Here is a 15,850-nt window from a genome sequence, read left to right as displayed (position 1 = left end):
AAAAAAAGACAAATGTCAGATGTTGACATGCTCTTTTAAAAAGGTTAAAATCAACACAACAAATATATGCATACATACTTGTATATTCTTTTACATGTCACACTTGTATCAACAACTATTATTTGTCTAATGACCACTTTAAGAGCTTTAATTATTTAGACATATTTTCTGTGTGTGTGTCTAATTATATTATATATTTAAGGCATGCAAAAAATTGCTCGTTTGTTAATAATAATGGTTTGTGTTTATATGCATTGATTTCAACAATACTAGAAAGATGAATAAATGTAAGACACAAGTTACATTAGCTTCATCATTATTCCACTTAAACTAAACAAAGCAAACACTTAAAGAAATTTCGTTGATGTGATCAAATATAGATCCTTGATCTCTCTTCTCTTGATATATATATACTAATAATGAATGATCTCATAATATTACCTAATCAAATCCAAATCCAATTTTTTTTATTATGTTTTTACCATGCAATGCATGAAATCATCAAAATTTTGTGATAAATAGGATCCAAATCACAATGAGTGATTTGGATTTTAAGATCCAATAAATCACATATATACCAACTAGAATGTGATTACCAAATTTAATGTAATAGTAAAATCATAAAATAATTCTAAATTTTTAATTGGACAAAGATATAAATTTTTGGTATCATATAATTTCACTCACATATATACTTAGTATCTTATTATCAAATTTTGTACACAAATTAAAACAATAATTAATATATAAGTATGCAAACATATGTAATCAATCCATAAAAAATAATATATACTAAATTGTATATTAATATAGGAAACCAAACCGTAGCTTATCTAAAATAATAAACCAAATAGTATCCAAGCACTCACACCACTCACATCACTAACTCTTTTGGAAGAGAAAGGATGAGGATTTTGATTTAAATTCTAGAAAGACCTATACTGCAGTTATAATCTCGAAAGCACAAATCTGTGATCACATAGTTACTCTAAATCGACTCTTTTGAGGCTCGGATTAAGCAAATTTTGTGATTAGTAGCAAAATTGAAATTCAACTTAATTATTAATTAGACGGTCAAATGTTAAATATCCGAATCACAAATTTATCATTTGAGTTACGAGGAACAGCCGGTTAGCATCCTAGATAGAGGGATGAAGAAATCATGGTCTAAGAGTATTCCGATAGTCAAGGTCCTATGGAGAAATAGTTCTGAACGAGAGGCAACATGGGAGTTGGAGGAGGACATGCAAGCTCCGTATCCGGAATTGTTTGGTAAGTAAATTTCTGGGATGAAATTCTTTGTAGTAGGGGAGAATTGTAGAGTCCCATAATGTTTACTTAGTTAGCTAGTTAGTAGTAGTTGTAGTATTTTAGATTTCGTGGATTTTTGTTCAAACCGAGATTTAGTTAGAAACTCCTAGCAATAGTTATGGATTTTATAAGTTTAACCTATAGTTTAAGAATATTAATTATAACATAAGGTTTGATTAATGTTGCTGGTCATAAATATGATATTTATTATAACCTAAGATTTAGATAGAACCAATAGGAATATGACACTTGTCATAAACATGATTATGAAGGAATTAAGTATTTTAATGATAAAATAAGGAAATATAAGCTTTAGTGTAATGCCCCGAAATCCCTAATGCGGTTCAATGGCTGGATTAGTAGGCCGGGAGGGCCATAACTGTTTAATTATGCCATTAAATGATAATGTGCATGTTTATGTGAATTATTTTATAATATGATGTTATATGCATGCATGTGGGTCCACATTTGATAATTAGGGTGTTTTGGTAATTTGGCCCGTTGAGGGCATATTTGTGTATTTAGGTGCATATTGTGAGTTATGGATGAGATCCCATTATTATGGAGATATATTCGAGCTATTCGGCATGAGACGGTCTTATATTTCAAATTAGTGGTTTTGTCATAACGGGGTCTTTTATTGGGATATTGAGTAATGGGAATGTTATTTGATGATAAATTGGGAGTTATTGAGATCATGAGGAAATTCTGGGAGTTTTGACTATAGTGTCCCCGGGGGTGTTTTCGGGACCCCGAGCACTAGGTTTTATTTGAGGATACTTAAGCTTGAAGTAGCTTGTCAGATAGAACCGTATGTTAGAAAACACTTTCTCTCTTCCCGTTAGTTCCTTTTACCGTTCGAGGCAAATTCGAAGAAATCTTGAGTTCTAGAAGTCAGAATCAAGCAAGGATCGAGGCATAGCGATCCTAGGAAAGATTAGAAGCTTCTTGACCAAAGGATTTGACGAGAAACAACCCAATCAAAAGTAATCTAAGTTTTAAGTTTTGAGTTTTTAGAGTTTCTAAGCTTCGAATTGGATTTTGTAAATCGTTGAGTTTTTGGTTCGTTTGAGCCTCGGGATTTGATGGTTTTGGATTATTGGGGAGTTTGGGAACCTTGATTTTTGGATTTGGAAGTGTTTTTGGAAGGTTTGGGATGAAGGAAATCGGGTTCATGGCTGGTTCTGGGTGGGGGGCCGTGGCCCAAGCTCGAAGAAGCAGCTGGAGGCTTTTGGCATGTGCTGGGCGCCGCGGCCCTTGCTCCTGGTGTGGCTGGGGGCCACGGCGCAAGGTGCTAAGGTCGCGGCTCTTGGGTGGTTTTGAGGCCGTTTGAGTGTTTTGACCTCGGGAACTTGGTTTTAAGCCTCGGGAGTGTTCCTATTACCCGGATTAGTGGGGATTGATGTCCCGGAGGCTAGATCTTGGTTTGGGAACCTTTGTTATTCATTTTATTGATGGTGTCCCATATTTGGTTATGACTAGGTGATCGCTAAAGGACTAAAAGTCAGATCGTTCTCAAGGGTCGTTCTTTTATTAATTCTCGCTCGAATCAGAGGTAAGAAAACTGCACCCTGTGTATATGACATGCATGATTATTGTTGAGGCATGTTGGTTGATAAATGTGGACATTCATTGCATATTAAATGCTTAGCAGAGCTTGCTTACTTGTGTATGGCACTGATTAGTCAGGGACGGCACTGGTCGCATATTACTGACCTGAGAGTCAGAAACGACATAAGCGTCCTGAACGCAGGGCCGATTAAAGATTAGATCTAATCGATATCAGCGTTGAATGACTCTATGAGCATTAATGCTGGACCGACCCTAGTGTCGATGAAACTTATAAGCGCTTGACTAGTCTAGGACTAGTTACTCAGAGCCAGGGCCAAAGGCCTACGTGACAGCTTGTCACGTGGCTAGGGAGCGGAATCCCATGGTTGTGACTCTATGGTCACGAGGTAGGTTATGTTGGTGACTAGTCATCAAGCACCTATCCTGTTTAAGCTAGTGAAAGGATCACTTATCTGTAAAGCCCCGGTGACCCTATCGTCACATGGCTAGAGGGAACGGAACCCACCTTAGTGACTTTTGCAACTGTCACTCATCTGTTTTGGACTAAAAGTCCTTAATGATGATTATGATCATTGTTGATACTATATTCATGATATATTGTGTTTTCTTGCTGGGCTTTGGCTCATGGGTGCTATGTGGTGCAGGTAAATGGAAAGAAAAGCTCACCCAGCCTTGAGTGGAGAGCTTAGGTGGTGCTATGTACATATGCGGCCGCTTGATCACCACGGCCAAGGAGTTCTCAGAGGAACTAGGGGGTTTACCCTATTTTTGTCGCTTAGGTCGACGGGTTTGTAAACTTGAAACTGTAATGACCATTTTGAGTTGTAAATAACTTGTAAAAGTTTTTGATGGGCCCATGAACAGTTTTATGTATTAAATAAAATATATCCTTTCTTTTTTATTGGTTTTCCACCTTATCCTGTTAATAATACCTAGAAGCACGTTTTTAACCAAAGAACTCAGGTAGCGAGTTAAATTTCCGGTTCACCGTTCACCGTAACTGTTCTGGGGTAACCAGGGTGTTACATTTAGTATGCACCAGAAACTGTTAGGGTCGTAGTTTGACTCAGGCAAAGTAGTTATCCCATTCAAATTATGCTGAAAAGGTGCAATTACGTGTTTAAAATATTCACGTATGTCGATATATCGCAGCTAGGAGTCGATATATCGCCTAACGAAGAATGCAGAAAACACGTTGACATTGCACGATTGTACGAACGGAGGCTCGGGATTAGGGCAGAGCCGATATATCACCACATAGGGGCGATATATCGCCCTAAGTTATATATATTTTTTATTTATTTTTTTAATTTTAAAAATCAAGCCTTAACTACTTAGACCTACCTCTGAACGTTTTGACCGAGTCTTCAGCCTCTGATTGACGAAAATTCAATTCTTTTTCATTTTAAAATCATTATTTTATTCAAATCAAAATGGGGTTAGTTTCACTCCTTACCTCTATAAATAGGACTTAGTACCCAGCCCTTCCACTCATTCTTCAAGTTGTGATCAGATTCTCCAAGGTGCTAGTAATTCCATAGAGTGATAAACACTTGGGTTGGGAAAAAACTTTGTCATTCTTAAGCTTTATAAAAAACTTGGGAAGTGAGGATTAATGCATTTCAATATTGAAGTTAGACCAATCCTTAAGGTCAACTAAGGTACTCTTATTCTTTAAGTCCAGTTCTTTAAAACTCTTTAGTTTTCTTTAGTTCCTTTTATTCAGATCCTAACTTTTGATATTGGTTTTTGATTAGGTTCTTGAAACTTAAAGATCTTTCTTGATAAGTTTCTTCTTGAAGGTTTAGTTCCCACATTTATTCTTTACTCTTTAGAAATTCTCACAATTCTTATTGTTGGTTTTAGGAGTGTTCTAAGTCCCGCATTTGTTCTCAAAAATCCCGGTTTTGGTAAGGAAAATAGGATAGATCTTGTATGATATGTTATGTTATATGTTATGTTATGTTATGTTATGTTATGTTATGTTGTATGTTAACATTATGTATAGTATGTTTATAGACCTTGGGCATATGACTTGTTTAGCTAGCAAGCCCCAATAATTTATGGGCATATGACTTGCTTGGCTAGCAAGCCCCACAAATCTATTGGGCATATGACTTGCCTAGTTAACAAGCCCCAAGTAGTATAATGGCCATTGTAGTATTATATGACATATGTTTATAGTATATGTGTTTATGAGATAATTTATGTATATGTGTTATGTTGTTTTCCTTGCTGGGCATTAGGCTTACTCCTTTACTTTTAGTTTGATGCAGGAAAATAGATACAAAGGCGGAAGGATTCTTGGAAGCTTGGCATGTGTGTTGAGGTGAATGGAGTAGATGGGCTGCGTGTCGATTTGAGGACGACGTTATTTTCTTTAGTCTCTTAAAATTACGTTTTTATGTATTTTCCGCATTTAGCATTGTAAACAATTTCATTTAAAGTTGTGTTTTATTTTAAAACAATGAGCTCATTTATGTATTACAAATATTGTTTTAAAGTTTTCAATAAAGTTATGAATTTTTCTTATGTATGTTCTCTTCAAAGTAGTAGTTATGTCTAGTAGGTTTAATGATCTAAGTCTTAGAAATAGTTGGGTCATTACAACACGGGAGTAAAATCGATCCCGAGCCCAAAAGGTTAAGTCCCCAAACCCAAAACATACTCAAAGCCAAAAATCCCCTTAAGGGCCGCGACCCCATGATCCCATGCCGCGGCCCGCCTCTAATCAGAGGCATGGCCTTCCTGGCCTCCAGACACGCGTCGCGGCCCTGCCTCTGTGGCGCCGTGGCACGCCCTTGCCACTGAGCCAACCTGGCTCCCATTTTTGCTCCATAGGGCCGTGGCACACCAAGAACAGAGCCGCGGCCCAGCCCTTCGAACCAATAATTTCTGGGTTTTTTCCTTAGCCGAACCCAACTAGAAACAATCTAATTATACCCCAATCCTCCAATTAAATCCCCAAAACCAATATAACTTCTTTCCAGCAACCAAACCCAACTGAATACTAGATTAAAAACCCATCAACAACCCAAAAATTCATTCCCCAACTATCAAACATGCAAAAACTTTAAACTTCAATCAGAACCTTCATAAACGAATTTTGAATTTAAGCCCTTACCTCTGCTATGATAATTTCCCTAAGCTAATCTTCAAATTTCCAAGCTCAATTCTTCAATTCTCTCAGAATTACTCAAACCACCAAGATGAAGGAGGAATAGGTACGGGAGAAAGAGAGAAATAATTTGATTTAATTGCTCTATTTTCAGTTCCCTTCAGCTAAGTAGGCACAAATGACCCAAATGCCCCTAGGCTAATTCAAACTCTCCATAGCCCTCCAAGGGCAATTTTGTCAATCGCCACTTCTCGTGAATCCCCGAGTATTCCTCTAAATCCCCAACTATTCTAAAATAATAATCATTTAATCTCCATTACCCGATAAACCCCGGTAATGTACTAAATCACTATAATACCCCTGAGCTCACCCCGAGCCGAGTATTAAACCCCGTTGTGACTTTTCCGCTAATTTTCTCATCAGGATCGCCTCGCGTCGAGTAACTCAAATATATCCACATAATAATGTGGTCTCAATCACACAAACTAAATTTACAATTATACCCCCAGCGAGTCAAATTACTAAGATGCCCTTCTTATAAGAAACGGGCCCACATACACTTATTTAACATTTCTAACATGCAATCATAATCATATTGTAATATAATTCACATAATAACATGCTCATACTATATTAGCACATAATTAACACAATTATTGCCTCCCGACCCCCTAATCCAGGCACTAAGCCATATTAGGAAATTTGGGATGTTACACCAGTAATACTGATTGTGTAACAGCCCCTGAATACTATAAATAAAGGACCTAGGGCTTCATTGAAAGGGATCAGAGGAAATTTTTGGGAGAAACTCTGGCAAATTAGTAACAAGTGAATACTTTTGTTCATCAGTGTAATTATCTATCGAGTGATTCAATACTAAAAACTACATGGATTAGGTTATTACTGTTCATCAGAACAGGGATGAACCACTATAAATTCATGTGTGTTTGTTTAAGATATTTGTATTCTATCATATTTTATATTCTTTCCGTTCAAAAGGTATCGTATACTGTACATACGACTGTGGCCAATTTCACAGGTCAACATATGGATGGTCAAAATTTGTTTTGATTATTATATTTATTTAATTAGTAATAAGATGATAATGAAAATTCAAATTTTGAAATTCAAGTTGTTATCTTTTTCTTAAAAAGATGATACCTTATTTCAATTTCTAATTATTAATTCATTAAAATAAATATGTTTGAAAAATCAAATCCCCTTATTTTAGGAAAGTGTTACACGTATAGGGTTTCCTGGACTGCCCTATGTGTGTACCACTACTGATAATGATCAGTTATTAGTTTTTTATTTTATTTAATTAATTAATAAAACATTTTGATTTTTTTTTTATAAATGGAATGTAAGACTTTGTCTTCAATTATCATTTATTTTTATTATTAAAATGATCACTATTGTCTTATTATTATTATTATGATGATGATAATAATACCTATATATATATACTATATGATAGAAAATAAGAAGATACATAGTTTTTTAGAAGCATCAGTAAAAAGTGATCGCCATATTCTCATAAAAGAAAATCTTTTCTCTCTAGCCAATAATCAAGAGTCTCATGTGTTGAGAATACTTTTGATTCACAAATTTTGATTCTTGTTCTATATGTGCCCACTCACATCTTGAGGTGTAGAGAACATCTTGGAAGATCTTGGTGTGAATACTCTAGCGAGGATAGGAAGATCAAATTATATACGAAAAGATTCAAGGAATCTTGATAGGCTATAAGAGGTAAATCATTTCGTATCAATTTTACGTATACATATTTTATTGATTAACATATTACATATTAAGGGATCCTCATATAAAGTTGTTTATATGAAAAAAAAATTGTTGTATACAATGCTATCATTACCGCAATTTCCGCTGTGCATTAGGTTCAGTTCCTAACAATTACCTATATACACAATTTCTCTGATCAGATGAAATTTCATCTCAATATGCTTGCCCCTTTTATGACTCCTTGATTCTTTTGAATTAACTACTACTCCACTATTGTCACAGTACATGATTACCGACTTATCCATATCTAGAATGACTTTCTTATCAGTTTAAAACTTTCTGAGCTAAAATGTTTCTTTAGTTGTTTCACAAGCCGCTATGTATTCGACTTCCATGGTAGAATCTGCAATATTTGATTGTTTAATACTTCTGCACACTAAAACTCCTCCACCAAGAATGAATACTGAACTAGACGTCGATTTATGACTATCCTTATCTGATTGAAAAGCAGAATCAATATATCTAATAGAGCTCAAGTTACCACATAAATACACAAGCATGTAGTATTTCGTTCTTCGAAGATACTTGTGAATGTGCTTTACTGCAATCTAGTGTTCAAAACCATAATTTGATTGATAACGACTGACTACTCCCACTGCATAACAGATGTCTAGTCTTATACATAACACAACATACATTAGATTTCCAACTGCTAAAACATAAAGATAGTTTCTCATATTCTCTTATGCCTGAGGTGTCTTAGGACACTGCTCATTGGATATAACAATTCCATGTCATGCGGATAACGAACCATTCTTAGAATTTATAGTAAACCTACTAACTTTACTAATCGCATATATTATATCCGATATAGTACAATGAGTGGCATACGTTAGGCTACCTATTGCACTTGCATATTCTAATTAAGCCATTGATCTATCATCATTATTTCTAGATTATTGCTTGGATCAAAAGGTTTATTTGCTTCCTCAATTTTGAGATGACAAAATTTGTCGATTACCCTCTCTACGTAGTGTGCTTGAATTAAGGCATATCCCTCAATATTTCTTATAACTTTGATACCAATAATGGTATTAACCTCTCCAAGGTCTTTCATTTGAAAAGTATAAGAAAAAAACTTTTTCATTTCTAATATGTCTTTTATGTCATTACTCAAAATCAACATATAAACACAATAAGATGATATAGTCATCACAAGTCTTATAATATAAGAACTTGTCTGCATTGTTGTGTCCAAATCCATCCGAGACATTGGCGTAACCATATTTTTCATGCCATTATTTAGGTACTTATTTCAAATCATATAATAATTGAGAAGCTTGCATATTTTATGCTCATTCCCTTGTAGAGCAAATTCTTCGGTTGTTCCATGCAGACCTCCTCATTGAGATCTCCATTTAAAAATGTCGTTTTGACTAGGGGTGAAAGTAAAAACCAAAAAATTGAAATTGATTGTGTTGACGCGGTTCTTCGCCAACAGGTAATTAAGAAAATAAGAGGAAGGGATTAGTGCTTATGTTGAACCGAAATAGATGAATGATCTTTTGAAAATGGGCTGGTGACACAATTACGTTTTTAGGTGGTTCAAAGGTTAAAATCCTTCTACTCCACCAGTCAATATTATTGCTATATGCTTGGTATTCTTTTACAGGGTATTTCTTACACAATAGAATCCAACCCTTTGCAACTCCCAGGGTCTCCATATTTATAGGAGAGGGCACCTGGGAGTTGGTAAGAAGGTCATCCCGTGACCTTCTTACCTATCATGTCAACTCTGTGATATTCATGATTAATTTCTAAAACCTGACACATGAAGTGTGGTCTAATCAATAGGTAAGGGGGATAATGGGCCGCACGGCCCAACCCAGTCGTGGGTGCCAGAATGCGCACGTTCATACTGCGTGTCCGAGAAGTCAGGGATATATCAAACACGTGATGTCTGATATATGCACGTTTACCTTGCGTGGTTGACTTTATAAAAGGTCACAGCCTCCAACTCTGGCTCGTACCACGAGCTGGATGCTTCCCTCGACCTGTGGCCTTCAAAATCCAAACTCAGTCTAATCTTGGCGAACCCTTAGGTTACCTCGAGCTGAGGAGGTAGGATCTTTCGATGGCAGCTCCGGTCTTGGGGATGTCCACGTGGTAGACATGATTAGGCCGTATCTCAGCTTGCTAACAGCCCGTGGGAAAACCAGGGCGTACAGATTGCACCAAAACTGAATTTATGGTTACACGTCATCACCAAATTTGGCGATCGATTTTGGATTTGGAAAAATTAAAAAATAGTTAAACCAAAACTAACTGTATTAAATATATTTATATATTATTTAAATAATAATACTAATTAGTATAGTGGCAAACTCAATCTCATTCTTTCAAGAGGTCAAAGGTTTAATTCTTGTCTTTTACAATTTCATTTGAATAAAATTATTAAATATTTTGGAGGAGAAAATGTTCGAATCCATGACCTTAAGGCTGTTGGTATTAAAAGTGTAAATCAGAGTTACACATCGGAATGGGTCTTTAAAAAAATTATTAATATCAGTCAAGATCATACATATATAGATATATTAAATCACATACAAAAGATTAAAGATTACATCTTATATCTTATCTAATCCACGAATCTTTTTGTATAAATCAACGATCTTCCAATCCAGATTCTGAAAGCTCACACCTTGATCTTCTAGACCAATCCTTAAACACACAAGGACGTGTGTGGACACGTAGGATTCAAAAGGTTGATTTAGAATTTTCTATATGCACTCAACACATGAGATCTATAAAGGTTTGATTGAGAGAAGGTGTATTGAATAATTTTTTTAGGTTAAGGAAAAACTATCGCTTTCTTTTTTAGAGAAAGTATGACAGTCTAAGCTTTTTAATCGCTTAAATCAACTTCTTCCTAAAAGTATCACTCTTTCAGTTTTATAAAGATAATTAACTTAATTAATTAATCTTTATTTTTAATAAAAATAAAACTGATCAGTTATAACATATTTAATTTAAATCATATTTAAAAATAATAATTAAATAATTGATTAAATAAATAATTTTTAAATTCAAAATTCAAATCTCAAGGAAACAAATATCCCTGTGTGTGGCGCCACTCACTGTGCAATTAGTGTGTCGCACCACACTATTAGGGCTCTCCCTAATTTTTTTCATTTGTTTGTTTAATCAATATTTAAGACAATATATTTATCCCAAAATAAATATCAGTTAATTAAAAATTAATTTTATCTTAAAATATCAATTTTAAATAAATAAATAAATATCTTATTATAAATAAGATAATTATTAATCTCTCTCTTTATATTAATCTAAACATTATTAATATTTATTTTAACATATATTTTTTCAAAATAAAAGCTATATAGTTAAATAATTAATTAATTCATAATGAATCAATTGCCCATAACTATCACAGAATGATTTTCTTGCCCTGAAAAATTAATTCATTTGCAATTAAGTCATTCTCTCTACAAATCTTTCTTTTGACATCCTTACCATTGACAGTGTATGACATAAGTAATTTGGGGACCATGGACCTATAATACGAAGCTCCAATAAACCAAATTATTAATTAAACTCTTTAATCTAATAATCTTATTTATTAATTCCATTATTACTCCGCTATAAATATGAAATTGCACTCTAAGTATTTATAGAATTATATTTACAGAGTTTTCTCTTGTAATCCATTGATATAATCAATAAATGTAGTTCTGTCCTCCATTTATTGGTTCATTAATTAGAGTTGGTCAAGATTACCGTTTTAACCTTCTAATTATCTCTTTACCTTTAAGTACCATTAATTCACTAGCGAATAATCAATCTATAATCAAATTATAGATTTGAGCTCAATAACTGTTCAGTTCCAAAATTAACCCTTAAATGAACAAATATTCGATCCGTTAGGAAAGTATGGATTCCATTATTGTAAATCATGTTCTCAGTCATTCATGATATTGAATTTCCTTAGTCATTAGACTCATTATACTAAGAAACATTAACGAGTGAATCAAAAGATCCAATAAACACAAATAGGAGCCCATGAATACTCAGGATTTAGACCGATCTACAAATGATCATCTATTATGATAAGAATTAAATCTTTATGTCAAACGACAAGTTTATAAAGATAATTAATTAGCATCGGTCTTGTCATATATAAGCTATATTATATACAACACTTTTACTAAGATGTCTATCCACATCAGTAATCCGAATCTAGATCACTTGCATCATGTATGCTTAGTAAACTGCACTAGTAATCATTCATTAAAGATTCATTACTTTAATATGATACTGAATATTTTATTTATTATATATGATCTTAATTTTCTCGTACTAATACAAGATTATATTCTCATGAATAAATAAATAATTTTCTTGATATTATTATATAATTAATTCAAACAGTAATTATAACATTCAAATATAATAAAATTGTACTTTTATTTAAATCAATAAAATGTCTTTACATGCTTTTAGGGTATTAATCCTAACAAAGGCAAGATAAGGACTAATCAATCACTGAGCTAACACTTTGAAGGGTTAAATATTAGTTATAATATTTATTTATCATCATTTAAAAAAAAAAACAAAAACAAAAAATAACTGTAGAAAGTCGTTTGGTCAGTTTTTGCCAGTTATTTTTTTCCAACGGTTGGTTTCAGTTTTCTTGAAATACAAACTGTAACTGACCGATTAGTTACGAAATTGGTAAAAATCGATCGAATTTCACCTTTAGTTTTGACATCCATTTGGTGAACATAAAAATCATATATTGATGACAATGCAAATAATAATCTAATAGAAATAGTCATAGCTACCAGTGCATGTGTGTCAAAGTAATACATTCATTTATTTTGTCTAAACTCTTTTGTTGTTAGTCTAGTCTTAAATGTTTGTATGGTGCCATTGATGCGATATTTTTTTTCAAAATATTCATTTGCACCCAATTAGTTTTGACTCTTGTAGAAGGTCAACCAATTCCCAAATGTGGTGAGACATAATTGAATCAATTTCATCATTGATTGCCTTCTTCCAAAAATCAAAGTCCCCTTGAAGACATTACTTCCTTGAAAGTTTTGAGATCATTTTCCTCTTGATCAGCAATAGGATATCTCCATGTGACTTTTTCAAGATTTCTCTCTACTAGGCAGAATATTTGTACTTAGAGAACATTTCTTATTTTATCATAATCCCTAAAGCCTATGACTTATTCTAAGCAATATAGGGTTACTGTCAACCCTTGAAGGTATCTCCTCTTGAGGCTATTCTAATATGATAGGTTCTTGAGGATTATTGTCATTATACAACATGTTCTCAAAGAACTTTATATATTTAGATTCAATTATCACATTAGACTCAAGTCTAATAATCTATAAGCTTTGTTATTTGTGATTAATTAGTGCCAAAAATTACACATTTATTGTTTAAAAATGTCAAAATAAATTGAGTTTTGATTAATATGTTCATGGATTTAATTTTATATATTGTGAATTTTAAAATATTTAGTTTTAATTAATTTGTTTTGCTTTATATGAAAATGTGGTATTTTTCAAAAGAAAATAAATTAATTGACAAAAGCAAAAAGCCCAAAAGAGAACCTAAGCCCATGCAACAACCTCTCTCTTCTCTTCAATTGAAGTGTGGGCCTAATACCTAATTCTTTAGTAATCAAATATCAAGTTGCTTGGAAAAGAATACTAAATATTGTTTCCATTTTATTTATTCCAACCAAATGCAAATTAATTCTAATTAATATTGGAATTACTTTTTTGTCCCTATATAGTTTTGGGTAACTAGAATATTATAAATAGGTGGGGCTTGTCCAAGCATAGGGGATCTTTCTCTTATTCCTCTTCTATTTTCTTAGAGTGTAGTTTCATTATTTTTATCTTCTTTTATGTTTTGTAGGATAGTTTAAAGTTCTTGGCAGGTTTAGAGATGAACTTATATGTGTAGTGATTTTATTTGGATTATAGATTTGAATTAAATCATCTTCATCTATCCTTCCTCTTATTAATATTATTATGCTATCACTTTTTTTTTAATTACTATGGAAAGAAAATAGTAATGACACCTTCCTCATCAAGTTTGTAAGAGATGGGAGTAGAGGATGGTGTCATTGTCTCAAACAAGTAACAAGTTACGTTTTTCAATAACATGTTACCTTTTTTTTTTAAATGAATTAAGACTCATTATGTTTGATCAATTAAAATTGCATGTAACGGGTTACATTTTTCACTAGAAGGTTACCTTTTTCAAAATGAATTAATTCTCCTCATGTTTGATTAATGTCAATTTCAAGTACTAAGTTATTTTATTCAATGAAAAAGACAAAGAAACAAATAACATGTTACATTGTTCAACAACATGTTACCTTTTAAAAAATGCATTAAGACTCATCATGTTTGATTGATGTCAATTGCAGGTAGTAGGTTACTTTATTCAGCAAAAGAGACAAAGAAACAAGTAACAAGTTACCAACAACAGGTTACCTTATACATAATGAATTAAGACTCATCATGTTTGATTAATGTTAATTGCAGGTACTAGGTTACTTTATTCAGCAAAAAAGACAAAGAAACAAGTAACACATTACTTTTTTCAATAATAGGTAACCTTTATCAAAATAAATTAAGATTATTATGTTTGATTAATGTCAATTGCAGGTACCAAGATAATTTATTTAGCGAAAAAGACAAAGAAACGAGTAATGAGTTACATTTTTCAACATGTTACCTTTTTCAAAATAAATTAAGACTCATCATGTTTGATCAATGTCAATTACAAGACCAAGTTACGTTATTTAGCAAAAAAGACAAAGAATCGAGTGACATGTTACATTTTTTACTAATAGGTTACCTTTTTTACAATGAATAAAGACTCGTCATGTTTGATCAATGTCAATTGCAGGTACTAGGTTACATTATATAGCAAAAAAGACAAAGAATCGATTGACAATTTATATTTCTCACTAACAATTTACCCTTTTAAAAAAGATGTAAGAATCATTGTGTTTCATCAATGGTAACTGCAGGTACTAGGTTACTTTGTTGAGCAAAAAAGACAACAAAAAAAAACGAAAAATATGATACATTTTTCACTAAAACAGAGTAAGAGAGGTGAAGCAATGGCTAAAGCATAGTAATGGATGTAAAATTCAAGTGCTCTATATCAAATTCATACCAGAATATAGGTTATGTAACAAATTTACACTTTTCTTACTGTGGTTAAATTGCTACTGTCGATTAACACCTTTACAATTCTAGAATTGCTTGCAATCAGAGAAGATGATCAACATTTTTATAGGCATGATCAGAGTTATGGAATCAGCCAACAATGGTGGTCAAAAAATGGAGGCTAATTAGGAAAAAAAAAACTTAACCACATGTGGTGTTGACGATGGTGGTCAGGGACTTTTTTTGTGTTTCCCAAATTGAATGGCAATCAATATTGATTGCATAAGTATTAAAAAAAATGGAAATTCTATTTACATACCTAATTCAAAAATTCAATATTGGTAACATTTTATTCCTTTTCCATACTTTAAAAAATCTCTTAATTATTCCATATTATTATAAAAGGGTATTTGCGGCATAAATTACTACTTTTTTCAACTTTATACATTTATATATTACTCAATTTTTCTTAACAGTAAAACGTTACCATTTTGTTGTATTAGTCACCACCAGGGCCGATAAGTGCTAATATGGTTAAGTAGGATGACACATGTTATATTATTTTATAATATAATGTTTTAAATTAAATAAATGTGATAAATAGTGTCACATATTGTAACATATAATAAAGAGTTACAATATTTAGATATATGTGAATATTCAAATATGTAACATTTTTTGTGTTACAAATTTGTAACTTCCAAATATTATCTAGTATTGTGTAGATTTGTTGTTACACAATTTTGAGTTGAATTTCTTAAAGCCATACTTGAAATGGTTGTTAGAAATATGTTTTTAACATCAATAATGTGTTTGGGGGTTACAAAATCAATTGAGAGTAAATTGGAACTATTTGGAAAAACAGCACAATTTTGTGTGCTGAAAT

Source organism: Humulus lupulus, chromosome 9 (genome assembly GCF_963169125.1).
Source record: "Humulus lupulus chromosome 9, drHumLupu1.1, whole genome shotgun sequence".
In the NCBI taxonomy this organism is placed as follows: Eukaryota; Viridiplantae; Streptophyta; class Magnoliopsida; order Rosales; family Cannabaceae; genus Humulus; species Humulus lupulus.
Note: the sequence above shows the minus strand (reverse complement) of the source record.